Genomic DNA, 27,742 nt, shown 5'->3' on the forward strand with positions numbered 1-27,742 from the left:
ACAAATAAATAATCACAACATTTTAAAACTATATAAATATATACACTACAGTTCAAACGTTTGGGGTCAAAGAAAAGCCAATTTTTTGTTCATTTAAAATAACATCAAATTTATCAGAAATACAGTGTACACATTGTTAATGTTGTAAATGATTGTTGTAGCAGGAAACTGCTTTTTGAATAAAAATTCAATTTTTTAACCATTTTAAAAGGCATTATCATCATTAGAAAACCCTTTTGCAATTTTGTCAGCACAGCTGAAAACTTTTGTGCTGATTTAAAGAAGCAATAAAACTGGCCTTCTTTAGACTAGCTGAGTATCTGGAGCATCAGCATTTGTGGGTTCGTTTACAGGCTCAAAATGGCCAGAATCAAAGTTCTTTCTTCTGAAACTCGTCAGTCTATTCTTGTTCTGAGAAATGAAGGCTATTCCATGCCAAGAAACTGAAGAGCTCGTGCAACGCTGTGAGCTACTCCCTTCACAGAACAGCGCAAACTGTCTCTAACCAGAATAGAAAGAGTGGGAGGCACCGGTGCACAACTGAGCAAAAGGACAAGTACATTAGAGTGTCTAGTTTGAGAAACAGATGCCTCACTATTCCTTAACTGGCAGCTTCATTAAATAGTACCCACAAAACACCAGTCTCAACGTCAACAGTGAAGTGTCTGTGTTCTTTTGCCCATCTTAATCTTTTCTTTTTATTGGTCAGTCTGCGATATGGCTTTTTCTTTGCAGCTCTGCCTAGAAGGCCAGCATCCCGGAGTCGCCTCTTCACTGTTGATATTGAGACTTGTGTTTTGTGGGTACTAATTAATGAAGCTGCCAGCCAGTTGAGGACTTGTGAGGCTTATGATGGAGAAATTAATATTCACTTCTCTGGCAACCGCTCTGGTGGACATTCCTGCAGTCAGCATGCCAATTAAAATTTAAAAAAAATTGTATTTGTCACATGCGCCGAATAACGAATTAACGTAAAATGCTTACTTACAAGCCCTTAACCAACAATGCAGTTAAAGAAATATAGTTAAAATATTTACTAAATAAACAAAAGTAATTAAAAAAAAAATAATTATCAATCAAAAGGTAACACAATACATTTTCATAACAATAACGTGGTTATATAGGGGGTACCATACCAAGTCAATGTGCGGGGGTACAGGTTAGTCGAGGTAATTTGTAAAGTGACTATGCATAGATAATAAACAGAGAGTAGCAGCAGTGGAAAAACAAAGGCTGGGTCAATGTAAATAGTCCAGGTGGTCATTTGATTAGTTGTTCAGCAGTCTTATGTCTTGGGGGTAGAAGCTGTTAGGAGCTTTTTGGTCCTAGACTTGGCACTCTGGTATCGCTTGCCGTGGAGTAGCAGAAGTCTGACTTGGGTGACTGGAGTCTTGGAACATTTTTGGGACCTTTCTCTGACACGCCTAGTACATCGGTCCTGGATGTCAGGAAGCTTGGCCCCAGTGATGTACTGGGCCGTACGCACAACCCTCTGTAGCGCCTTATGGTCAGATGCCGAGCAGTTGCCATACCAGGCGGTGATGCAACTGGTCAGGATGCTCTCGATGGTGCAGCTGTAGAACTTTTTGAGGATCTGTGGACCCATACCAAATCTTTTCAGTGTCGTGAGGGGGGAATATGTTGTCGTGCCCTCTTCACGACTGTCTTGCCTCTTCACAACTGTCTTGGACTAGGGTTGCAAAGGGTGGGAAACTTTCCGGTAAATTTCCTTAATTTTTCCATCAGAAGTTAATCCCTGGAATTTTGGGAATTTTGCTTAAACTCATAAAAAATGTAGCTTATAACAGTGAACCTTTTTTTGTGGGATGCACAAGGGAATTCTAGGTCTTGTGGCATATTTTGGTTAAGCTATCCCCAATTCAATGGAGTTGCAACCCTCTGCATGCACGGTGTATTCTTCCATCACATGTGCAGTGCACTCTTCCATCAAATGTACAGCTGATTCTCAAGATCTTGCACGCTAATGAGATGCTATTGAGCCCACACTACTACACTGTCTGAACCAAGGACAACATGCTTTCTGGTAAGTTTTGATGACAATACTGGCTGGGATGAATATATTTTATAGGACGTACATTATTTTTTTGTTAACTAGAAAATAGTAGCCAACAGAAAAGTGTGTTTAAATCATTTCTAACTTATCAATTTCTGTTAGTTTTTGCTACCATGTGGGTTTTAGCTCGCTTGAGCCTGCTAACTGAGTGTTAATTCACCTGTTTCCTTACATTTTCATTTCAAAACATGTATCTTACAAAGGAGTTGTTTAATCTAACTGCTTAACTATTTATCTGTACATAGAATTTTTTCTTCTTTTTTTTCTTCTAATCTTTACATGAAAATGCCACGGGCACTATCTGATGTGTGGAGACATTTCACTGCAGCAAATGTAGAAGGAAAAGCTGTGTACATACTGTGCCAATTCATATGTGAAGAATGCAACAAAGATGCCGAATCATAAAGTTCCCTCAGCGCTCACAACAAGCAACCTCTGACAAAAGTCCCTCTACTTCTATTTGAGGTGAAAATGATGAATCAGACACCTTATCGATAGCAACAGCTCATGGTCCTCCTGGAATCAGATGTTTTTTTGACTCAATGGGGGAACGTAGTCAGATAAATGCTGATGAATGTCTTGCTCAAGTTGTGTATGCAACTGGTTCACCTCTGATGCTCACAGGCAATGTGTATTGGAAGAGATTTCTGAATGTTTATCACCTAGCATACACCTCCAACCAGACATGCTTTATCTACTCATTCACTGGATGCAGAGTTCAACAGAATTCAAGTGAAGGTCAAGCAAATCATAGAGAAAGCAGACTGTATTGCAGTCATCTCTGATGGGTGGTCGAATGTTCGTGGGAAAGGAATAATGACCTACATCATCTCCACCCCTCAACCAGTATTCTACAAGAGCACAGACACAAGGGACAACAGACACACCGGTCTCTACATTGCAGATGAGCTGAAGGCAGTCATCTATGACCTTGGACCACAGAAGGTATTTGTACTGGTGACCGACAATGCTGCGAACATGAAGGCTGCTTGGTCTAAAGTGGAGGAGTCTTACCCTCAAATCACACCCATTGGCTGTGCTGCTCATGCATTGAATCTGCTCCTCAAGTACATCATGGCACTGAAAACAAAGGATACACTCTACAAGAGAGCCAAGGAAATGGTTTGGTATGTGAAGGGTCATCAAGTTATAGCAGCAATCTACCTCACCAAGCAAAGTGAGAAGAATAAGAGCACCACATTGAAGCTGCCCAGCAACACCCGTTGGGTGGTTTTGTCATCATGTTTGACAGTCTCCTGGAGGGGAAGGAGTCTCTCCAAGAAATGGCCATATCACAGTCTGCCGATATGGACAGCACAATCAAGAGGATCCTCCTGGATGATGTATTTTGGGAGAGAGTGGTAAGCAGCCTGAAACCTATAGTGGTAGCCATTGCACGGATTGAGGGAGGCAATGCTATCCTGTCTGATGTTCAGACTCTGCTTGCAGATGTAAGAGAAGAAATCCGTACTGTTCTGACCACTTCACTGTTGCGCCAAGCAGAGGAAACTGCAGTTTTGAAATACATCAAAAAGCGTGAAGACTTCTGCCTGAAGCCCATACACACCGCAGCGTACATGTTGGACCCCATGTATGCTGGCAAGAGCATCTGTCTGGTGCAGAGATCAACAAGGCCTATGGTGTCATCACTTCCATGTCTCGCCACCTTGGCCTGGATGAGGGCAAGGTTCTTGGCAGTCTGGCGAAGTACACTTCCAAGTAAGGGCTTTAGGATGGAGATGCAATATGGCAGTTGTGCCAACATATCTCATCACACACCTGGTGGAAGTGCCTTTGTGGATCTGAGGCTCTTTCTCCTGTTGCCTCCATCATCCTCGAAATCCCACCAACATCATCCACCTCAGAGCACAACTGGTCCTTGTTTGGAAACGCACACACCAAAGCAAACAACAGGCAGACCAATACAAGGGTTGAAAAATTGGTGTCCATCCTGGCAATTTTAGGCTTTTTGAGCCTGACAATGAGCCATCCTCAACAAGGTTGGAAAGTGACAGTAAAGATGAGGCCTCAGAGTCTGATATTCAAGAGGTGGACATAGAGGAGGTCCAGGGAGAAGACATGGAAGCCTGAGAGGAAGACAACCAAAGCTTTAGTTTCTAGACTATCACTTTACAGATGTATGTTGAAAACGTCTTTGGGAGATGCAATGGATCATTGTGGATCGTTCAATATTCCCTTTTGATGTTCAGTGACATCATCCCGTGTGAAGAGTCAACTCATTTAATTAAATTTCAATTCATAACAAGTTTGGATTTTACTATTGGAAGGATTTAATCATTTATAATTATGTCTACTTATGATAAAGTAAAAGGTTTATATTTCTGTTTCCATATGAGATAGTAAGTATATCCAATGCAAAAAACATCTACATTTTAAATGGTATTAATATTAATTTGCATATATTTCCGTTAATTCCCATATATTCCCGTTAATTCCCACGGAAAGTTTCCACCTCTGAATATTCCCCAAAATGTGCAACCCTAGTTTGAACCATGATAGTTGGTTGGTGATGTGGACACCAAGGAACCTGAAACTCTCAACCTGCTCAACTTCAGTTCCGTCGATGTTTATGCTGGCCTGTTCGGTCCTCCTTGTCCTATAGTCTACAATCAGATCCTTTGTCTTGCTCATTTTGAGATAGAGGTTGTTGTCCTGGCATCACACTGCGGAGTCTCTGACCACTTCCCCATAGGCTGTCTCATTGTTGTCGGTGATCAAACTCTCATCGTTGTCGTCAGCAAACTTAATGATGGTTTTAGAGTCGTGCTTGGCCATGTAGTCATGGGTGAACAGGGAGTACAGGAGGGAACTAAGCACGCACTCCTGAGGGACCCCAGTGTTGAGAATCAGCGTGGCAGATGTGTTGTTGCCTACCCTTACCACCTGGGAGCGGCCTGTCAGGAAGTCAAGGATCCAGTTGCAGAGGGAGGTGTTAGGCCCAGGGTCCTTAGCTTAGTGATACACTTTATGGGCACTCTGGTGTTGAATGCTGAGCTGTAGTCAATGAACAGCATTCTCACATAGGTGGTTATTTTGTCCAGGTGGGAAAGGGCATTGTTGATTTCGATTGAGATTGCGTCATCTGTGGACCTGTTGGTGCGGTATGCGAATTGGAGTGGGCCTAGGGTTTCTGGCATGATGGTGTTGATGTCTGGAACAGCTGGTGCTCTCAAGCATGCTTCAGTGATGCTTGCCTCAAGTGAGCATTAAAGGCATTTAGCTCATCTGGTAGGCTTGCGTAACTGGGCAGCTCGCGGCTGGGATTCCCTTTGTAGTCCGTAATAGTTTTCAAGCCCTGCCACATCCGACGAGTGTCAGAGCTGGTGTAGTAGGATTTAATCTTAGTCCTGTATTGATGCTTTGCCTGTTTGATGGTTCGTCTGAGGGCATAGCTGGATTTCTTTATAAGCATCTGGATTCGTGTCTCGGTCCTTGAAAGCTGCAGCTCTTCCCTTTAGCTTGGTGTGGTTGTTGCCGGTAGTCCATGGCTTCTGGTTGGGAAATGTACGTACTGTCACTGTGAGGACGACGTCGTCGATGCACTTATGGATGAAGCCGGCGACTGAAGTGGTATACTCCTCAATGTCATTGGATGAATCCCAGAACATATTCCAGGCTGTGCTAGCAAAACAGACCTGTAGCATAGCATCCGTGTCATCTGACCACTTACGTATTGAGTGAGTCACTGGTACTTACTGCTTTTAAATTTTGCTTGTAAGCAGGAATCAGGAGGATAGAATTATGGTCCGATTTGCCAAATGGAGTTTCTGTATGCGTCTCTGTGTGTGGAGTAAAGGTGGTCTTGAGTTTTTTCCCATCGGTGGTTGCACATGCTGGTATAAATTAGGTAAAACCGATTTATGTTTGCCTGCATTAAAGTCCCCGGCTGCTTCTGGGTGAGCATTTTCTTGTTTGCTCATGGCCTTATACAGCTCGTTGAGTGCGGTCTTAGTGCCAGCATCGGTTTGTAGTGGGAGATAGACGTCTACGAATAATATAGATGAGAACTCTCTTGGTAGATAGTGTGGTCTACAGCTTATCATGAGGTATTCTTCCTCAGGCGAGCAATACCTCGAGACTTCTTTAATATCAGACTTTGCGCAGCAGCAGTTATTGATAAATAGACACACACCTCCGCCCCTCGTCTTACCAGATGTAGCTGCTCTGTCCTGCCGATACATGGAGAAGACGGCCAGCCCTAATTATCCGTATCGTTGTTCAGCCAAATCTTGGTGAAACATAAAATGTTAGTTTTTAATGTCCCGTTGGTAGAATAGTCTTGATCGTCCGGTTTGTTTTCCAATGATTGCACGTTGGCCAATAATACTGAGTGTTTTGGGGGTTTACCTACTCATCTGCGAATTCTTACAAGTTACCCTGCCCTCTTTCCCCATCTTTTCTTCACGCTTATGACAGATTTGGGCCTTGTCTTGACAAAGCAGTATGTCCTTCGCATCGAACTCATTAAAGAAAAAAATCTTAGCCCAGTTCGAGGTGAGTAATCGCTGTTCTAATAAACTTTTTTTTTCGGGACATAAGAGACGGTAGCAGCAGCATTATGTACAAAATGAGTTACAAACAATGCGAAATGAAGAATAAATTAGCACAGTTGGTTTGGAGCCCGTAAAACGACAGCCTTCCCCTCCGACGTCACTCTCCCTCAAAACTTGAGACATCATTGTTTTGTGTGTGTCACGATCGTGTGGTTGAGAGACGGACCAAAACGCAGCATTTGGAAAATAAGCCATCTTCTTTTAATAACACCACGAAGATGAACACGACACAAAACACTATACAAACTAACAAAACAACAAAACGACCGTGAAGCTACAAACGTTGTGCACATACATACAGGCTACAAACGTTCTACATAGACAATTCCCCACAACAAACTAAAGCCTATGGCTACCTTAAATATGGCTCCCAATCAGAGACAACAGAAACCAGCTGTCTCTAATTGGGAACCCATTCAGGCAACCATAGACTTTCCTAGACAACTACACACAACATAGACACAGCTAGACAACTATACTAAACATAAAGCCAACTACTCTAAATAAACCCCCTAAACCTTACAATCACCCTGGACACTACAAAACCCACATAAATACCCATGTCATTACACAAAGAATACTAAGGCCAGGGCGTGACAGTGTGAGAAAAAAAAATCATTTTAGAGTGGACTTTTATTGTCCCCAGCATAAGGTGGCCCTGTGTAATGATTATGCTGTTTATTCAGCTTCTTGATATGCCACACCTGTCAGGTGAATGGATTATCTTGGCAATGGATAAATGCTCACTAGCAGGGATGTAAACAAATTTGTGCCCAACATTTGAGAGAAATAAGCTTTTTGTGCTTAGGAGACATTTCTGAGATATTTTATTTCAGCTCATGAAACATGGAATCAACACTTTACATGTTGCGTTTATGTTTTGTTCAGCGTACATGGTCTTGTTTTATGATCGGTCATGATGTCCTACTTATGTGCCGTAACTAAAGTTTTATTTTTTCTGTTCATAGTTTTTTCCTGTGGTGAGTGCATTTTCACTTCAGTTTTCTCCTCAATTCATGCACCTTGATTGGAAAGCGAGATAACGGCAGACTGCAGTAGTTCCTTCGCTAGGCTCTGTGGTGAGGAAATACTTCTGGCCCCAGTCATAACACTGGGTGTTGTTTAGTGGTACAATTTGACAGATGTGTGTGGATGTGCTATAACAGTGTAGAGGACAGGATTGGAACTTGGTTGTTTTAACATTGTGATTGAGCCCCACCAGAGTCCCAGTCGGATGATTAGACCTGCATCGATCACTGTACTGCACTGAGCGCACACACACACACTCCTGTTGGCGAGAGGGGATGACAGTCCTTATCACTGCGTCCCACGAGCACCCTGGGCAGGAGGGTTCTATTGATCTGACGAGACAAGATCACTCTGGGCTCACACAGACACGCTCCCACACAGACGCGCACACACACACAGGACTGCATGCAGCCAAATGGGAATGGTTATTTCATCTGTGGCTTTGCCTTAGTTTAGATGAGATCAATAACCGTTTTGAAGAGCGAGTTTTTTTTCAAATATTCAGAATTCCATTACATATTACAAACTGAATTAGCAGTCCATTAGGATACATGCTCCTCAATGGATTATCATTAAACTCAACAATTGAGACAAAGACAGAGAAGACTAAACAATCTACTGCCGTTCTCTTCTGGGCCTTCTGATCTTCCATGAACCTATGCTCTAGGGTCAGAGGTCAGAGACGCCTCTGGCTTTCTCATCCAATGGGTTTTGAGGAGGCGGCGAGAGGACGTGAAGAATATGCTATTGAGATTCTCCCTAGCTCTCCCTAAATGCCTCAGGTTTAGGAAGCAAATGTTCAATCCCACTTAAGCAAAAAACTTAATCTCCCATTGAAAATTCTACTTAAAAGTTGGAGTTAGGATTTGCCCCTTAAAGTGGGAGCACTGAAGAGGGAGACATTTTACTGATCTGTACCTTGGTCATCAGTTTTCCTGGTCAAGTCAGGTGAGGATATACTCTGGGCCCTAATTATGTGTACTCAGCCTCTTCATATAACAAAATCATAGGTACCTTACCCTGGGAGGACTCTGAAGTGCTTTTTGTCCATGACTGAGTAGTCTGAGCTGGTATTTGGTAGGACTGGGAATTGCCAGGGACCTCTCGATACGATATGATCATGATACTTAGGTGCCGATACGAAACTGTGCCTTCAGAAAGTATTCATACTCCTTGACTTATTTCACATTTTGTTATGTTACTGCCTGAATTCAAAATTGATTAAACTGTTTCTTTTTTTACTCACCCATCTACACATTATACCCCATAATGACAAAGTGAAAACGTGTTTTTTGCCAATTTATTGAAAATGAAGTACAGAAAAAACTGTTACACAAGTATTCACACCCCTGAGTCAATACTTTGTAGAATCACCTTTGGCGGTGATTACAGCTGTAAGTCTTTTTGGATAAGTCTCTTTGCACACCTGGATTGTACACTATTTACCCATTATTCTTTTCAAAATTCATCAAACTCTGTCAAGTTGATTGTTGATCATTGCTAGACAGCCATTTTCAAATTGTGCCATAGATTTTCAAGTAGATTTTAGTCAAAATTGTAACTAGGCCACTCAGGAACATTCAATCTTGTCTTGGTAAGAAACTCCAGTTTTGACCTTGTGTTTTAGGTTAATGTCCTGCTGAAATGTGAATTCATCTCGCAGTGTCTGTTGGAAAGCAGACTGAACCAGGTTTTCGCCTGTGCTTATAGATTCCGTTTCTTTTTATCCCCCCCAAAAAATCCCTAGTTCTTACCGATGACAACATACCCATAACATGATTCAGCCACCACATGCTTAAAATATGAAGAGTGGTACTCAGTAATGTGTTGTTGGATTTGCCACAAACATAACTCTTTTTTGCAGTATTACTTAAGTGCCTTGTTGCAAACAGGATACATGGTTTGGAATATTTTAATTCTGTGCATGTATTCTTTTCACTCTGTCATTTAGGTTAATATAATGGAGTAACTTCAATGTTGTTGAGCCATCCTCCGTTTTCTCATTTCACAACCATTAAAATCACCATTGGCCTCATTGTAGCGGTCTTTATAAGTACCACAAAATAACCAAGAAATGAAGAGCCACACCATGGCTGTCTTTTTGGGCTTTTATGTAGATCTGCAATGGTATTATGAAAAGTCAGGTTAGGAATGATCAGTCTTCAACGCACCGTCTGACAACTTGTTCTCTCTCTCTGTTTTCACGGACCCACACAATCACATTTATAGACAAAGCAATAATGTATAGACTACAGTAATAAACGAACTTCAATACAAAGACTGTATAATAGTAATTAATAGACAATATAACCATACCTGCAATGGTATTATGAAAATGTCAGGACTTGAATATGTCATTCTTCAATGCACCATCTGTCAAGTTGTTCTATAGAGGAGCATGGAGAAAAGTAAAACACATTCTGTCTCACATCTCCATTTATTCATTGTGTGCTTTATTTCACATTATGGACTTCTACACAGGAGTAATCAGCGACACCCATTTCTCTCTGTGTTTTCACGGACTGAGGAGAACGGGAGCTACGGGTCGTACCAGGGTGTTAGTAGTAAGCACCTCGATGAAATAAAGTAGATTTAATCAAATAAAAACCGAAGATGTTAATATCATCCAGCTACTGTAGCTACCTCTTTAACGTCAACAGGCAGTACTAGTAGCGCAACAAATGAAAGTATAAATCAAAAGTAAGGTTCCTGGCGATCATAGCGATCTGATTCCCCCTTCTGTCTGAACTTGGAACATTCCTGTTCGCGAGCATTCGCCTCTGAACCTTAACCTGGATGTTCTGTTTTGTGAACTATTCTAATAATTTGAAGTTTGATGGAATAACCATTTTAACTCTCCTATACTATGGTGGAATCCACTTTTAACCACTATTATTGAACACGTAATGAGGTCATGCAACGTATTATGCAATTTGTTTAGCACATGTTTACTCCTGAACTTATTTAGGCTTGCCTAAATAACAGAGGGGTTGAATACCTATTGACATTTCAGCGTAACATTTTTTTATTAATTTCTAAAATGTACTACAAACTAAATTCCACTTTGACATTATGGGGTATTGTGTGTAGATCAGTGACACAAATCTAAATGTAAACCATTTTAAATGCAAGCTGTAACACAACAAAATGTGAGAAAGGATAAGGCTTGTGTATACTTTCTGAAGGCACTGTATGTATTGCAATTCAATATTGCAATTTGATGTTCCAAACATCTAGCTCGCTATATGCCTGCTGCAGAGACTGCATGAGACAATTTGTTTTGATCACGAATGGAAATAAAATTGACATCGATACTCGTAGTCAAATATCAATTATAATGTAGTCAATAAATAATATTGTAATATGTAACTGTATCAATTCCCCCCCCCCCCCCCCCACAGTATTTGGTCACACCCTACATGTATTTATTAGGAGCTCGAGTGGCGCAGCGGTCTAAGGCACTACATCTCAGTGCTAGAGGCGTCACTACAGCCCCTGGTTCAATTCCAACCGGCCGTGATTGGGAGTCCCATAAGGCGGCACACAAGTGGCCCAGCTTCGTTAGGGTTTGGCCCGGTAGGCCGCCATTGTAAATAAGAATTTGTTCGTAACTGACTTGCCTAATTAAATAAAGGTAAAATAATAAAATATATACAGTGGGGCAAAAAGTATGTAGTCAGCCACCAGTTGTGCAATTTCTCCCACTTAAAAAGATGAGAGAGGCCTGTACTTTTCATCATAGGTACACTTCAACTATGACAGACAAAATGAGAAGAAAAAAACTGAAAATCACATTGTAGGATTTTTTATGAATTTATTTGCAAATTATGGTGGAAAATAAGTATTTGGTCACCTACAAACAAGCAAGATTTCTTGCTCTCACAGACCTGTAACTTCTTCTTTAAGAGGCTCCTCTGTCCTCCACTCGTTACCTGTATTAATGGCACCTGTTTGAACTTGTTATCAGTATAAAAGACACCTGTCCACAACCTCAAACAGTCACACTCCAAACTCCACTATGGCCAAGACCAAAGAGCTGTCAAAGGACACCAGAAACAAAATTGTAGACCTGCACCAGGCTGGGAAGACTAAATCTGCAATAGGTAAGCAGCTTGGTTTGAAGAAATCAACTGTGGGAGCAATTATTAGGAAATGGAAGACATACAAGACCACTGATAATCTCCCTCGATCTGGGGCTCCACGCAAGATCTCACCCCGTGGGGTCAAAATGATCACAAGAACGGTGAGCAAAAATCCCAGAACCACACGGGGGGACCTAGTGAATGACCTGCAGAGAGCTGGGACCAAAGTAACAAAGCCTACCATCAGTAACACACTACGCCGCCAGGGACTTAAATCCTGCAGTGCCAGACGTGTCCCCCTGCTTAAGCTAGTACATGTCCAGGCACGTCTGAAGTTTGCTAGAGAGCATTTGGATGATCCAGAAGAAGATTGGGAGAATGTCATATGGTCAGATGAAACCAAAATATAACTTTTTGGTAAAAACTCAACTCGTCGTGTTTGGAGGACAAAGAATGCTGAGTTGCATCCAAAGAACACCATACATACTGTGAAGCATGGGGGTGGAAACATCATGCTTTGGGGCTGTTTTTCTGCAAAGGGACGAGGACGACTGATCCGTGTAAAGGAAAGAATGAATGGGGCCATGTATCGTGAGATTTTGAGTGAAAACCTCCTTCCATCAGCAAGGGCATTGAAGATGAAACGTGGCAGGGTCTTTCAGCATGACAATGATTCCAAACACACCGCCCGGGCAACGAAGGAGTGGCTTCGTAAGAAGCATTTCAAGGTCCTGGAGTGGCCTAGCCAGTCTCCAGATCTCAACCCCATAGAAAATCTTTGGAGGGAGTTGAAAGTCCGTGTTGCCCAGCAACAGCTCCAAAACATCACTGCTCTAGAGGAGATCTGCATGGAGGAATGGGCCAAAATACCAGCAACAGTGTGTGAAAACCTTGTGAAGACTTACAAAAAACGTTTGACCTCTGTCATTGCCAACAAAGGGTATATAACAAAGTATTGAGATAAACTTTTGTTATTGACCAAATACTTATTTTCCACCATAATTTGCAAATAAATTCATTAAAAATCCTACAATGTGATTTTCTGGATTTTTTTTTCTCATTTTGTCTGTCATAGTTGAAGTGTACCTATGATGAAAATTACAGGCCTCTCTCATCTTTTTAAGTGGGAGAACTTGCACAATTGGTGGCTGACTAAATACTTTTTTGCCCCACTGTATATCTCGCTGTGTGTGAACGTAAAGTGTTAATGCATATGTGTTTTTAATTTGTGTTTAACTTATATTGAGATGTCATGCAGGTAGGGCCACTAGTAAGAGAGACTGGGACAATATTGGTTGTAAAGCTGTCCATTAAGGTTTTACTAGGATACTGCTTCTATATACAGAACCCCTTTTTAAATCTCTACCCTATGTGTACAAATGGAAATGTCAGTGGGAAAAAATATGGGTTTGGGGTGTACGTAGAGTTATTGCCTGGTCTCTGCCTCTAGATGTCATGAGCAACATTTTAAATATTCTGAAGTATTTTTTTTAAAGAACAGTTTAGTTAATATAAGTCAGGGAACCTAGAGTAATTGAGAGAGAGAAAGACACACACACACACACACACACACACACACACACACACACACACACACACACACACACACACACACACACACACACACACACACAGAGTAACAGACAAAGGCTGTGATAGACAGATAGGACACAGATCCAAGTGACAGAGAGGATTAAACACAGAGCTTTACCTTCCAGACAGACAATACATCATCGGCTAACAGAAGCAGTGTTCGGTTAAACATTGGGGACACTATTCTAAGGTGTCTGTTTCTTTGTAAATCGTTGGAAAAATGGGCTTCCAGATGGTAGGCGTTTTATAGGAGCATAGCACTGTAGTGGTTTTGAAATTGGTTGTTAAGGTGGATGCATTTCTGGATTCCTTAAGATGTGTGTGTGTGCCTGCCTATGAAAGTGTGTGTGTATTTACTCTAGTAGAGAACACCTCCTGGTAGGTCTGGTCTGAGTTTGTGGTGTAGGGTGACTTGCTTGGTTGATGTGGTTAGCAGCCTGGGTGGGTCAACACTAGAGCAAGGAGCGGTTGTCCTGGTCAGGTCATGCGGTCAATAAAAATGATTGGCCCCTACTCCTGTCACTGCAGAGGATCTATCCTTTAGGCCTTTCATACAGCCGCTACCATAGGGACGGAGCTTCCACCATAGTCCTAACATCAAAGCAAGGTCAAAGGAGCAAAGTGGGACTGGCTGATACAGTGCAATAACACTTCTCCTTTGAACTTTTTCATATACTTGATACTCATCCGTCTTTTATTTTGGCCCAATTGGACCAGAAAGACCTGGCCTCTTCCCCTTTAAAGTGAGATTGATGACGGGATGATAAAGATCAGAGGGATAGATTTGACTTCTCTCCCTTACTCCTCCCTCTCCTTCGCCTTTTTCTATCTCGCTCCTCTGTGGCGTCCAGGTCTAACCAACTCTCTTTAGGTTACAGTCGTATAAAAAGCTCAGTTGCCCCTACAGCTCTTTAGATGTGGTTTCATACAGTGGGGAGAACAAGTATTTGATACACTGCCGATTTTGCAGGTTTTCCTACTTACAAAGCATGTAGAGGTCTGTAATTTTTATCATAGGTACACTTCAACTATGAGAGACGGAATCTAAAACGAAAATCCAGAAAATCACATTGTATGATTTTTAAGTAATTAATTAGCATTTTATTGCATGACATAAGTATTTGATACATCAGAAAAGCAGAACTTAATATTTGGTACAGAAACCTTTGTTTGCAATTACAGAGATCATACGTTTCCTGTAGTTCTTGACTAGGTTTGCACACACTGCAGCAGGGATTTTGGCCCACTCCTCCCTACAGATCTTCTCCAGATCCTTCAGGTTTCGGGGCTGTCGCTGGGCAATACGGACTTTCAGCTCCCTCCAAAGATTTTCTATTGGGTTCAGGTCTGGAGACTGGCTAGGCCACTCCAGGACCTTGAGATGCTTCTTACGGAGCCACTCCTTAGTTGCCATGGCTGTGTGCTTCGTGTCGTTGTCATGCTGGAAGACCCAGCCACGACCCATCTTCAATGCTCTTACTGAGGGAAGGAGGTTGTTGGCCAAGATCTCGCGATACATGGCCCCATCCATCCTCCCCTCAATACGGTGCAGTCGTCCTGTCCCCTTTGCAGAAAAGCATCCCCAAAGAATGATGTTTCCACCTCCATGCTTCACGGTTGGGATGGTGTTCTTGGGGTTGTACTCATACTTCTTCTTCCTCCAAACACGGCGAGTGGAGTTAGACCAAAAAGCTCTATTTTTGTCTCATCAGACCACATGACCTTCTCCCATTCCTCCTCTGGATCATCCAGATGGTCATTGGCAAACTTCAGACAGGCCTGGACATGCACTGGCTTAAGCAGGGGGGCCTTGCGTGCGCTGCAGGATTTTAATCCATGACGGCGTAGTGTGTTACTAATGGTTTTCTTTGAGACTGTGGTCCCAGCTCTCTTCAGGTCATTGACCAGGTCCTGCCGTGTAGTTCTGGGCTGATCCCTCACCTTCCTCATGATCATTGATGCCCCACGAGGTGAAATCTTGCATGGAGCCCCAGACTGAGGGTGATTGACCGTCATCTTGAACTTCTTCCATTTTCTAATAATTGCGCCAACAGTTGTTTCCTTCTCACCAAGCTGCTTGCCTATTGTCCTGTAGCCCATCCCAGCCTTGTGCAGGTCTACAATTTTATCCCTGATGTCCTTACACAGCTCTCTGGTCTTGGCCATTGTGGAGAGGTTGGAATCTGTTTGATTGTGTGTGGACAGGTGTCTTTTATACAGGTAACGAGTTCAAACAGGTGCAGTTAATACAGGTAATGAGTGGAGAACAGGAGGGCTTCTTAAAGAAAAACTAACAGGTCTGTGAGAGCCGGAATTCTTACTGGTTGGTAGGTGATCAAATACTTATGTCATGCAATAAAATGCAAATTAATTATTTAAAAATCATACAATGTGATTTTCTGGATTTTTGTTTTAGATTCCGTCTCTCACAGTTGAAGTGTACCTATGATAAAAATTACAGACCTCTACATGCTTTGTAAGTAGGAAAACCTGCAAAATCGGCAGTGTATCAAATACTTGTTCTCCCCACTGTATGTGTCCCAAATTGCACCCTATTTCCTATGTAGGGCACTACTTATGACCAGGGCCCACCCGATTCTCTATATAGTAGTGTACTATATAGGGAATAGAGTGCCATTTGGGAGTTAGCCCGGGCCTATTTGAGGTCTGGCCCTGATGCCGCTTTTAAAAGCAGAGTAAAAATATTTTCCTCCCCTGTAGTTCGGTGTACCTCTCTGGTACCCGAAGTCGTTTCATGTGGTGTAATTGGCTTGATTGGGGGAGTGGGTTAGGTTGCAAGGCACGGGTGGGTTGGGGGGGCGGGCAGCAGCAGCTGCTGATCAGATTGACTTTCCATTTAGGGAGGGGTGGGGGGCGCAAAGTATGTGTGTTGGTCCCGGCTCATTCGCTCTTTCTCTCCCTCCCTCTGTCCCTCCGATGCTTATTTCATCCTCTCGTCAAAAAGGCCCTGAAATCATATCTTGACGATTCAAAATCTTGGGCAGATTTACAGTGGATTTGTGTTGTTGGAAAACAGTGCTTAACTTAATACCAAGCGTAGATAAGTATACACAAACACAATCAGTGTACTACTGTATGAGGCTCACATTTGCATTGATGGACAACATTGACCTCCTCTCTCTCTCTTTCTCTTTCTCTTTCTCTTTCTGTGTGTGTTGGTATTTCCCAGACATCCCTCTACTGGTGAGGAGCAGCAGTGACTCTGCCCTGGCCCCACCACTGGAAATTGTGACACCTCCCCCTGATGACCTCCATGCCAGACCAGCTGAAATGGTGAGAAAGACTTCGTCTTAAAGTACAAACTGTGCTCAGCTGAGTAAAATACAGTGAGCCTAGAAAATGTAATACAAAGACGAGAACAAAAAAAAGTCCATGAGTCTGTTTGTGTCCAGAGATGTGGTTGGAGTCTAGAGTCCTCAAATACAAGTCTGTACCTCAAAGACAGTTCCACTGTTTTTTTAAATGTATTCTTCCACGCTAATCAGGGACTGATTTAGACCTGGGAGACCAGGTGGGTGCAATTTAATTATCAAGAACAATAGAAACCAGCAGTACTTTGGACCTCCAGCAGGGCCTAAAATTACATTTACAAATTCATTTCTGCCGTTTTGTTTAATATCTAGTAATGCACAAAGAAATCGGACTCCTACCGTTACAGCTATCCCACCTCATGCAGCAATACTATCTGTGTGGGCTCTGTGAGCACAGACAGTGAAGTACTGAAAAAGTAGTTTTTAGAAGCAATGCGCACAGGCATAAAAGTCGGTCTAATTTACTCAAGTCTACTAAAGTGAGACATTGTCCTCACGTTTCTTTTCAATTTACATTGTTTTGCTCAAAAGGTTGCTTTTCAATGTTCGATTTTCCTTCCACTGCTATCAAAAAGAGACATTGTCAGCCTCTACTAGTGAGATTCTCACAGGAACAAGTGATGACTTGAGTGGCCCTCTTACCAAAGGAACCTTAAAGCGGCAGCTGAATATTTTTGCCTCTGTGATATTTTGGTAAAATGACTCCGGTTACAGAATATTACATTAAATTGAGCAATATACCACATTGTTACTAGTAATACATTTCTTGTTTTAAAACGTTACTAAGCATGCTCATGTGTTTTTTTGGATCAATTATACTGGAAAAATATTTTGTCTGGTAAAAAAATCTGAGTGGCTGGTAGATTTTTTATTTACCTGCCACAGTGGCTGGTATACAGAAAAGTTAAGTCATAGGCCCTGACCTCCAGGGTAGGATTTGAATACCCCTGGTCTAGAGGTTCGTTTATTTCTTCTCTCTTTTTGAGACTTGACTATGTTTCTGTCACTGTTGCCCTGTCCCTGCGTTGGAGGAAATGCAGTTGTACTCCTATACCCCTATACTCTTATACCCCTATACCTCCATCCTTGCCTCACACCTGTACACTCTTCAGAAAGCAGACTCCTACAGTCACTCCTTGTAAGAGGCTCCACACAGAGCTGAGCGCGTATACACACACACAATGTTCCCTCAACCTCCCAAACAGTCCGTGACCGGGTCATGGAAGTATGATCTGTCTCGCTTGACACGCTTTATGTCTCTCCATTGTCTTTACCCCTGTCTCCCTCTCTTCCCGTTTGGGAACGCTCCCTGTATCACCTATTGTATTCCGATCCTCTCCTCCTAGTCTGCAGGCTATTGCCACCTGTAACTCCTCCATGTCTCCCCCCTTCTTTTTGTCTCTCCTTCTCTAGCACCCCCTTTCTCCCTCCTCCTTGCGCCCTCTAGCTCATTCTGCCCCCCCCCCCCCAACCTCCTTTCTTCCAAGCAGCCCTGTGGTCTCAGTAATTTCCTCTCTCTGAGGTTGTTTTTATCCTCAGTGCTAGCAGCACCTGCGGCCCTCTGTGAGACAACGCCCCCCCCTCCCTCCCAACCACAGAGTTATTTTTGTCCAGGGTCTCACAGCACATAAAATATGCAGGGATGCAAACTAGTCACCTTTCGGCAAAATTCGCCGTTTTGAATCCAAAATAGGTGACGTACGTGAATGGTGTAGATCCGATGAGAAAAAGTTTGTGTGGGGGTGGGAGGATGGGGGGGGTGCTTTGGATCATTACTGGCTGTAAGCGAACAAGTGATGCACGTTTGGAGCAATACTGGCTGTATCCAAGGCTCAGCCAATCGGTTACATAACAACAGAATGACGCACGCGACTGTAGAGAGAAGAGACAACCAATTTGCTGGTTACAGAATCAGTGCGCACTCTGGCAAGACAGCAGATAGTGCAATACAGTTTGGCAGTTACAGCAGCGCGTCCCCTGAACGATAACGAAGGGGTAGGTGAGAAGCATTACAGGTTGACTGCATGTGATGCGAGCATTGCAAAAATTAATTTAGAAATCTATATTATTCAATTATTGCACCCACACTGCTCGCGCGAGCCAACGAGCATCTGCGTTGCCAAGGGCTAACACGGAACCTAAACCGGCTGCGTGCGTGCGCCATCGTGCATAAATGTATTTTGGCCCCCCACACCAAAAGCGATCACGACACGCAGGTTAGAATATCAAAACAAGCTCTGAACCAATTCTATTAATTTGGGGACAGTTCAAAAAGCATTAAACATTTATGGCAATTTAGCTAGCTAGCATGCACTTCCTACTAATTTGTCCTATTTAGCTAGCTTGCTGTTGCTAGCTAAATAGGACAAAATACATTTATGCATGATGGCGCACGTGTGCTGCCGGTTTGGGTTCCGTGTTAGCTAGCCAGAGAAATGTTGAGCAACATTAGCCTACTTAGCTGATCAAATAATTGAGTTTGTGTGAAAATTAGCTGACTAATAGTCAGACAGCTAACATTAGCTAGCTAACGTTACAACATCAGATGAGCTAACATTAGTAACCTAACCAATTCGCTATACTATTAACTGGTATAACTGGCCAAACGCGATCACGACACGTAGGTTAAAATATCAAAACTATCTCTGAACCAATTATATTAATTTGGGGACAGGTCGAAAAGCATTAAACATTTATGGCAATTTAGCTAGCTAGCTTGCACTTGCTAGCTAATTTGTCCTATTTAGCTAGCTTGCTGTTGCTAGCTAATTTGTCCTGGGATATTAACATTGAGTTGTTATTTTAACTGAAATGCAGAAGGTTCTCTACTCCACCAATTAATCCACACATAAAACGGTCAACCGAATCGTTTCTAGTCATCTTTCATCCTTCCAGGCTTTTTCTTCTCTTGACTTTATATTGTGATTGGCAACTTTCATAAATTAGGTGCATTACCGCCACTGACCTTGTTCGTCTTCAGTCACCCACGTGGGTATAACCAATGAGGAGATAGCACGTGGGTACCTGCTTCTATAAACCAATGAGGAGATGGGAGAGGCAGGACTTGCAGCACGATCTGCGTCAGAAATAGAACTGACTTCTATTTTATCCCTTGGCAACGCAGACGCTCATTGGCGCGCGCAATAATTGAATAATATAGATTTCTAAATGTATTTTGCAATGCTCGCACGTGTCGCGAGCGGTGTAGTCAGCCTGTTACTGGACCTTGGCAATCTGTGTGAAATGTTAACTAGTTATCTAGCTAACGAACCAACTGCTATCTTTGAACTAATGTTTTCCCTCTACAGTATGTGGATAATTTTCAGAATGAGAGAATTAGATGAAAATGAGGTGTTAACTTGCTTGTTAAACAAGTGGATTCGGGGATCAAGTGTAGCTGGAGCTGGGCCTTGCTCATTAAGCTGGATGCCAATAGAGGTGAAAGAAACGCCACACACTTTCCCTCTTTCAATACAGTGGATAAAAAGGGGTATGCCACTTGTGTACTCTCAGCCTGAAAGAGATTATGCCAACAGGGTATCATGCTCTGCTGGCACATTGTAGAACAGATGTCTGCAGGCAGAAAGTGTACAGTGTAATAATGTGCAGTGTAGCCCAAAGATATTGCTTTTGTTGTGTTGAACTTGACAGTAACACTTGTGTGAGTGAGGGGGGGTATTTTTGCACACATGTAGCCTTGTGCCACATGATCGATGTCCACTATAGTGGCCACTATAATAGAGCAAACATAGAACGCCTGTTCCATTCTATTTCTACTTTAACCCTAGGATGCATAGTAAACATGGCACACCAAGAATGCATATGCTGGGTCAAAATGACCCGATAATGTAATATCTGTGTTTTATTCATATGGGTCTAAAATATTATCCTTTTTGTTGAACATAATTATTTTGAGTGATGATTTGGACCTTTCAATAATTATTGTATTGTTTGAAATGTTTTTAGTCGCTCTTCAACAATTTGATACACATTTCAATGATAACATATTAAGAAAATTATTATTTCTTACAATCAATATTACAATCCAAGTTTCACATTCAACCTTTTAGTGTGAAAACAAAAATAAAACCACCTTAAGCATGTTTTATAATATTTCAAAAACATTTATTTGAAAATACAAAGTTCATCAATATAAACGACAACACTAACAATTGTGAATTCAGAAAAGTGTGCGTGTTTGTGATGCTTACTTATGCTGTCTTAGTCTGTGCATTTGTTACAAATCAAAGCATGTGACTATGCTCTTTGCAGACGGGTGTGTTGCACTGAGAACACTAGCAACTGACTTTTCTTTCCTTTGTGCTTGGGCAGAGCTGGCACCTCTTCCTCTTCTGGCCCTGGCTGATCTGAGTGGTGGTGGCATGGCTCTTTCATCACACCACATCTTTCCATTGCCTCAGTTCTTCTGTGGAGATGGGAGAACCTTCCAGAAGGACAACCATCTCTGCAGCATTCCAACAATCAGGCCTTTATGGTAGAGTGGCCAGATGGAAGCCAGTTCTCAGTAAAAGGCACATGACAGCCCGCTTGGAGTTTGCCAAAAGGCACCTAAAAGATTCTGACCATGAGAAGCAAGATTCTCTGGTCTGATGAAACAAAGATTGAACTCTTTGGGATGGAATGCCAAGCGTCATGTCTGGAGGAAAGTTTCTTATCCACTGTGACGCAGTCGCTGGAGATGAATATTTACAGTTTGCTAGGAAAAGGTCCCACACATACCGGAATGCTGACAGGTGGTCCGTTGCCCCTCTGAACACTCTGGTCCTCTTGTCATCAAGCCTCAGGTAGCGACGGATATCCTCATATCTTCCGACCGACATGGTGGCCTTGTACATTGGATTCTGCAGTGGATCCAAAAATAGCTCCCGTTTGGAGACATCCCACCTTTTCTCCATGCCGATAAAGGCCTTAAGTTCCTCTTTGTTGACCTCTCTATACTCTGTCCCCTTTGCTGTTGCTATTCTCCATCCTTCTAAATTTGTACACTTTAGGACCTCCTCAATGATGTTGTCACTAATGAACCGCTCCCAGGCAACTTTTGGTGACACATCGGTTGACCCCAGCACAGGCCTTGGGCAGCTCCTTAGAATGTTATGGCTTCTGGTCCAGCCTTTAGTGGCTGGGGGGTGTTCACTCCAGTAAGACCCCTTTTTACTCAGTGTGTTTGACTGGTTTTCACTCTCTTCAGAGGAGGAATCCTCCCCATCTGTAGAATCATCTAGGACAGCTGGACTACCAGTTGCATCCACAACTCCAACTTGAGCCACAGGCACATAGTCTGTGTCCTCTGAATTGGATACCTCAGATTCTGAGTCAGAGGCACCAATGGCATCCTCATCCAGCATCTGTAAAACCATTTTGGTTGTATATCTGGCAACATTCTTATGAAACTCCTTTTACTCAATGAGTTGAAAAGGACAAATGAAAATGGTGAGTAAAGAACATTTAAAAACAATATATTTTATTAATTACTTAGATTTTATTCCATAGGAAATACATACTGGTCATATTTGACCAACAAATGAAAACTTGGGGTAGTGATGCAAAAACTACTTTTACTTAAAAAAATAAGAAATAAAAAAAACACAACTAGGATGTTAGAACAGTAAAAGTAGAGGGTTAAGATGTTTTTTCCCAAGTGCAATATTTAGATGTGTGTATGTGTGGTCACAAGCATTCTATTATAAAGGCTGTCATGGCTAACTGCAATATTAGTGTATTGTTTTTTTTCAAGACTTGAGTGTCTAGGCAACAAATAACATTGGATTGCTTTCCTTAGTTTTTAGCTGTGTTGCGTTCACATTAACCACTTTTTATTTTACACAGAGAGACTGATCATGTAGATCATTTTAATTGTTCTTTAATTAGTTAGTCAAAACCTGCATTTCCCCCTAGCAGGGATTTTTTGCATGTTTCAGTGTAAGGCCCTCACCAGTTTGCATCCCTGAATATGTCTCTGTCTGATCATGGAGCGTGGCTTGTGTGATTTTATTTATTTATGCCCTTTTTCCTCTGAGACAGTGCTTCCCAATATTTTTGTTTTCACATTTTACATTGGTGTATATTAAGGTATGTGTGTAACTGGCCCCTATCCTATAAAGTTATACGTTGCGTACCAATAATTATAAAAGCATTGGACTGGTGGCTTTCTTATACCAGTAATTTCCTTTAAAATCATTGAAGGAATGTGAACAAGATAACACTTTGGGATGAAAAAGAGATAATTGGGAAACAATCATGGATTGAGAGAGAAAAAATCCTCTCAAAATCAAATCACATTTTATTTGTCTGTCCTTCTGCTGGCTCCCGCACGATGGGATGGACTGTTGCGTAATCTGAGTCACTCTCTCTTTCTGACGGATGGGAGAGAGCTACTCCCCCCCCCCCCCCCCCCCCTTGAATACAGACCCAGAGGCAGGAGTTTGAAAGGGTTCAGCGTTTCAAGAACTCTCCTTTTGAAAATAGGGAACCATTTCTTTTCTGGGGGGGGGGGGGGGGGGTTGGAGAGGCAGGTTGAGTGAGGTCAGAGTGTTTTGGCTAGTGTGTGCAGGGTTGGGTAGGTTACTTTCTAAATGTAATCAGTTACAGTTACTAGTTGCCCATCCAAAATTGTAATCAGTACTGTAACTTTTGGATTATCCAATATTGGTAACGGGATCTGACTATTTTTAGTTACTTGTAGATTACTTTCCCCTTAAGAGGCATTAGAATAAGACAAAAATGAATATTACCAATTGAACAACATCTATTGCAAGATAAATCAATGAGTTCACGTAGCTGGCCATAAACTGATGTTGCATTTTAGTTTATGGGTTGGATATGTAGGCTTCTTCTAACCCATTGCTTTCTACTACAGATACTATGATTAGGCTATATCTTTACATTAAAAACCAAGTCTGTCAGATTTCCAGTCATTATAGTGAATTTTTAAACCCCTTGATCTTAGGATATATAGGACTTGGAAATATACATTTAGCCATTGTTTCACCCAAAACCCCAAAACAAAGGACTTACAGTGCCATGAGAAAGTGTTCACACCCCTTTACTTTTTCTACATGTTGTTACAGCCTGAATTTAAAATGGATTAAATTTAGATTTTGAGTCACTGGTCTACACACAGTATCCCATAATGTAAACGTGGTATTATGTTTTACAAATGTTTACTAATAAATAAAAATAAGTATTCAACCCCTTTGTTATGGCAAGCCTAAATATATTCAGGAGTAAAGATTTACTTAACAAGTCACAGTGAGTTGCATGAACTCACTGTGTGCAATAATAGTGTTTAACATGATTTTTGAATGACTACCTTATACAATTATCTGTAAGGTTCCTCAGTCGAGCAGTCAATTTCAAGCACAGATTCAACCACAAAGACCAGGGAGGTTTTCCAATGCCTCACAAAGAAGGGCACCTATTGGTAGATGGGTATAAATAAATAAAAAGTAGACATTCAATATCCCTTTGAGCATGGTGAAGTAATTCATTTCACTTTGGATGGTGTATCAATACACCCGAAGATACAGGCGACCTTCCTAACTCAGTTGACGGAGAGGAAGGAAACCACTGAGGGATTTCACCATTACGCACACCTTAAACTTAAAACAACTTAAAACCGAGTTTAATGGCCGTGATAGGAGTTACTCCACAATATTAACCTAAATGACAGAGTGAAAAGATGGAAGCCTGTACAAAATACACATATTCCAAAATATGCATCCTGTTTGCAATAAGGCACTAAAGTAAAATGTGGCAAATAAATGAATGGCTGCATCATGCTATGGGTATGCTTGTTGTCAGCAAAGACTAGGGAGTTTTTTGGGGGATAAAAATCTAGGGAATAGAGCTAAGCACAGGCACAATTCTCGAGGAAAAACTGGTTGTCTGCTCTCCAACAGACACTGGGAGACAAAATCACCTTTCAGCAGGACAACCTAAAACAAATGGTCAAATATACACTTAAGTTGCTTACCAAGAATACATTAAATGTTCCTAAGTGGCCTAGTTACAGTTTTGATTTAAATTGGCTTGAAAATCTATGGCAAGGCTTAAATGGTTGTCTAGCGATGATCAACAACCAACTTGCCAGAGCTAGAAGAATTTAAAAAAAGAATGTCCTAATATTGTACAATCCAGGTGTGCAAAGCACTTACCCAGAAAGACACAAAGGTGAATCTGACATGTATTGGCTCAGGGGTGTGAATACTTATGTAAATTCCATTTCTGTATTTCATTTTCAGTAGATTGCTAATATTTCTAAAAACCCGTTTTCACTTTGTCATTATGGGGTATTGTGTGTAGATGGGTGAGAGAAAAATATTTAATCAGTTTTGAATTCGGGCTGTAACACAGCGCTGTATTAGCCCAGTCTATTGTTTATGATTTTGTTTACATGGAGGACTGATTGGGCTCATTGCTTCAAGTTGAAAAATAAGTGCTTCTCTCATTGAATGGGATGGTTTGAGCACTACTGAAAAATGCTATTTGCATGTGAATAATGAATGCTATATGCTGCATTTGCTATAGGCCTGTTATTTCTGTTTTTGTTGGTGACACTTTACAATCGTGATCATTTGCAGCTATCTAAGTCTTTTAAAAGTGTGCATGTTTGACTATGTGTCCGTTAGGCCTTTAGACATTTTTTTTTATCAGCACTTATTAGATTGAGCAATAAAATCCCCACAGATGGTCTTCTTAAATGAACTTGTTTTTGACAGTATGGAGCACAATACCACGGAGGAGTTTAGAAGGGAGGAAACATTTATTCCATCAGCTGGGATCCGCACTATGCAGCTGTTGCGAAAGCGCGTTTTTTTTCACTGACTGTCCCCTGGTCGCAAAAACAATGATTGATTGGCAGCTTAAACTTTTAAATTCAACCATTATTGGGTTAAAATACGCAAACACATTTGTGAACAGCCATCCACAACAACCACAATCCTTAAAGCGCAAATAGCTAATAGAGGGCAGCAGTGTGATTCACATCAATGTGGTACAGTATGTAGATATCAATGAAAGTGATATCCGTATCGCCCATTTGCTACACCATGGCTGTTGGCCTTACCAGTTGGAATAGCTTGTATGTGGAGGCAACCCTAGCTGCCTTACTGTCACGCCCTTAAACCAGATTGAGGCTGCAGTCCATATGGCACTGTATTTCCTATGGTGCACTACTTTTGACCAGGTTCCTATGGGGGACCTTGTCAAAAGTAGTGCGCAATGTAGGGAATAGGGTGTCACTTGGGACGTACTCTTTTTCCAAGGATCGATGCACTGCCGTCTCATCCATACTCCTCTACTGCATCCTTCACTTCCCTCCTTTTGATCCAGCTCTCTCTCGCTCTCTCCCTCTCATTCCCTCCCACCCGTCTTCTCCTTCATTCTCTTTCCTTGGGAAGATCTCAATTGCATACTCCTCGGGTCATCTCTCATCTCCTTCTCAAAACTCATCGGATGCAAAAGCCAGAGGTCCCTCCCATCTGACCTTCTCCTCCAATGGGCTTTGAGAAGGAGGCGAGGACGCGAGGAGTATGCAATTAAGTTTCTCCCCTTCTCTTCCCCTCCCTCTCTCCCTCTCTTTCTGAAAAGGGGATGGCGAAAGTAAGATTGTGTAATTAAGGTCAGTGCAGCAATAAACATCCCAGTTCGTCCCCAAATAGATGTTTCTGCTACGGTGATCTCGGATGACGCACAGAGTGAGGTATCAAAACGCAGCAGGACCTGCTCCCTCTCTCTGCGGAGGCGGCTCAGGTGAAACCTTGCCACCCTGGTGCTGTCTACACACACTTGCGCACACACACGTGCACATGCAAAAACACATATGCACACACACTCCTGTGGGCTTTCTTTAGGGAAGTGAACACTGCCCGTGAGAAAGAAAGTCTTACACCCCCTTGAGCTTTTTTCACATTTTGCTGCCTTAAAGTTTTTAAATCGACCTACTCTACATTTTCAAAGTCGGTTATAGAAAAATGTACAAATTATAAACATTTGCAAATATCCAATTATGATATTTAAGTTTAAGTCTCCACGCCCCTTAGTTAATACTTGGTCGAAGCACCTTTTGGCAGCCATTTCATTTACTTAAATTTTTTTTTTTTTTTTTAACCTTTATTTAACCAGGAAAAGCCCATTGAGACCCAGAGTCTCTTTCTCAAGGGAGACCTGGCCAAGAAGGCAGCAACAGTAAATACATTGCATAATTAAAACATACAACAATACAATACAACAACATCATCCAGCCTAAAAAAAGCATTTACACTCCTCTGTAACAGAGTCTCCCATCAATACTTTAAATTCATTCAGGGACACTAACATATCTAGATGAAGCATGGATTGTAGACTATTCCATGAGTCTGGTGCACAAGAAGAGAAGGCAGTCTTGCCTAATACTGTGAATGTCCTGGGGACTTTAAGTAGCAACCACCTAGCAGACCGGGTATGGTAACTGCTAGTAGTGAAGGAGACCAGACTACAGAGGTAAAGAGGGAGTTTACCCAAAAGGACTTTGTTGATGAACACATGCAAATGTATATTTCTGCCATATAAAGTGAGGTCCAACCTACCATTTGGTGCAATGTGCAATGGTGGGTGAGTGACTTGGCATTTGTAATAAAGCGCAAGGATGCATGATAAACAGTCCAGTCTGTAAGACGGAGGAGGTTGCATGCATATACAACAAGTCACCATAATCAATTACAGAGAGAAAAGTGGCCTGAACAAACTTATTTCTAGCCATAAGCGGGAAGCAAGCCTTATTATGAAAATAAAAACCCAATTTCAATTTAAGCTTTGTCACAAGATTATCCACATGTCCACAATATTCTACCAACTTTACTCTTAGGACAACATATATCCATTTTTTTTGTCGAAATTGCTCAGGTTCATTCAATTCGGTTGGGAATCATTAAGGACAGCAATATTCAAACCTTGTCTCTGATTTTTAAGCAGATTTAAGTCAGGACTGAGACTAGAGGAACACTCAGCACCTCTTGGAAAGTCTTTTGCATGTAAAAATGTGTAAAATTGTCCCGCAGA

At 41.8% G+C, this 27,742-nt stretch overlaps 1 pseudogene; it reads left to right on the plus strand.

Moving 5' to 3' along the window:
- The window catches only part of LOC139532933 (partitioning defective 3 homolog B-like), a 218,788-nt pseudogene that overhangs the window by 59,753 nt on the left and 131,293 nt on the right, over nt 1-27,742 (plus strand).

This window comes from Salvelinus alpinus, chromosome 10, assembly GCF_045679555.1.
Source record: "Salvelinus alpinus chromosome 10, SLU_Salpinus.1, whole genome shotgun sequence".
Lineage (NCBI taxonomy): Eukaryota > Metazoa > Chordata > Actinopteri > Salmoniformes > Salmonidae > Salvelinus > Salvelinus alpinus.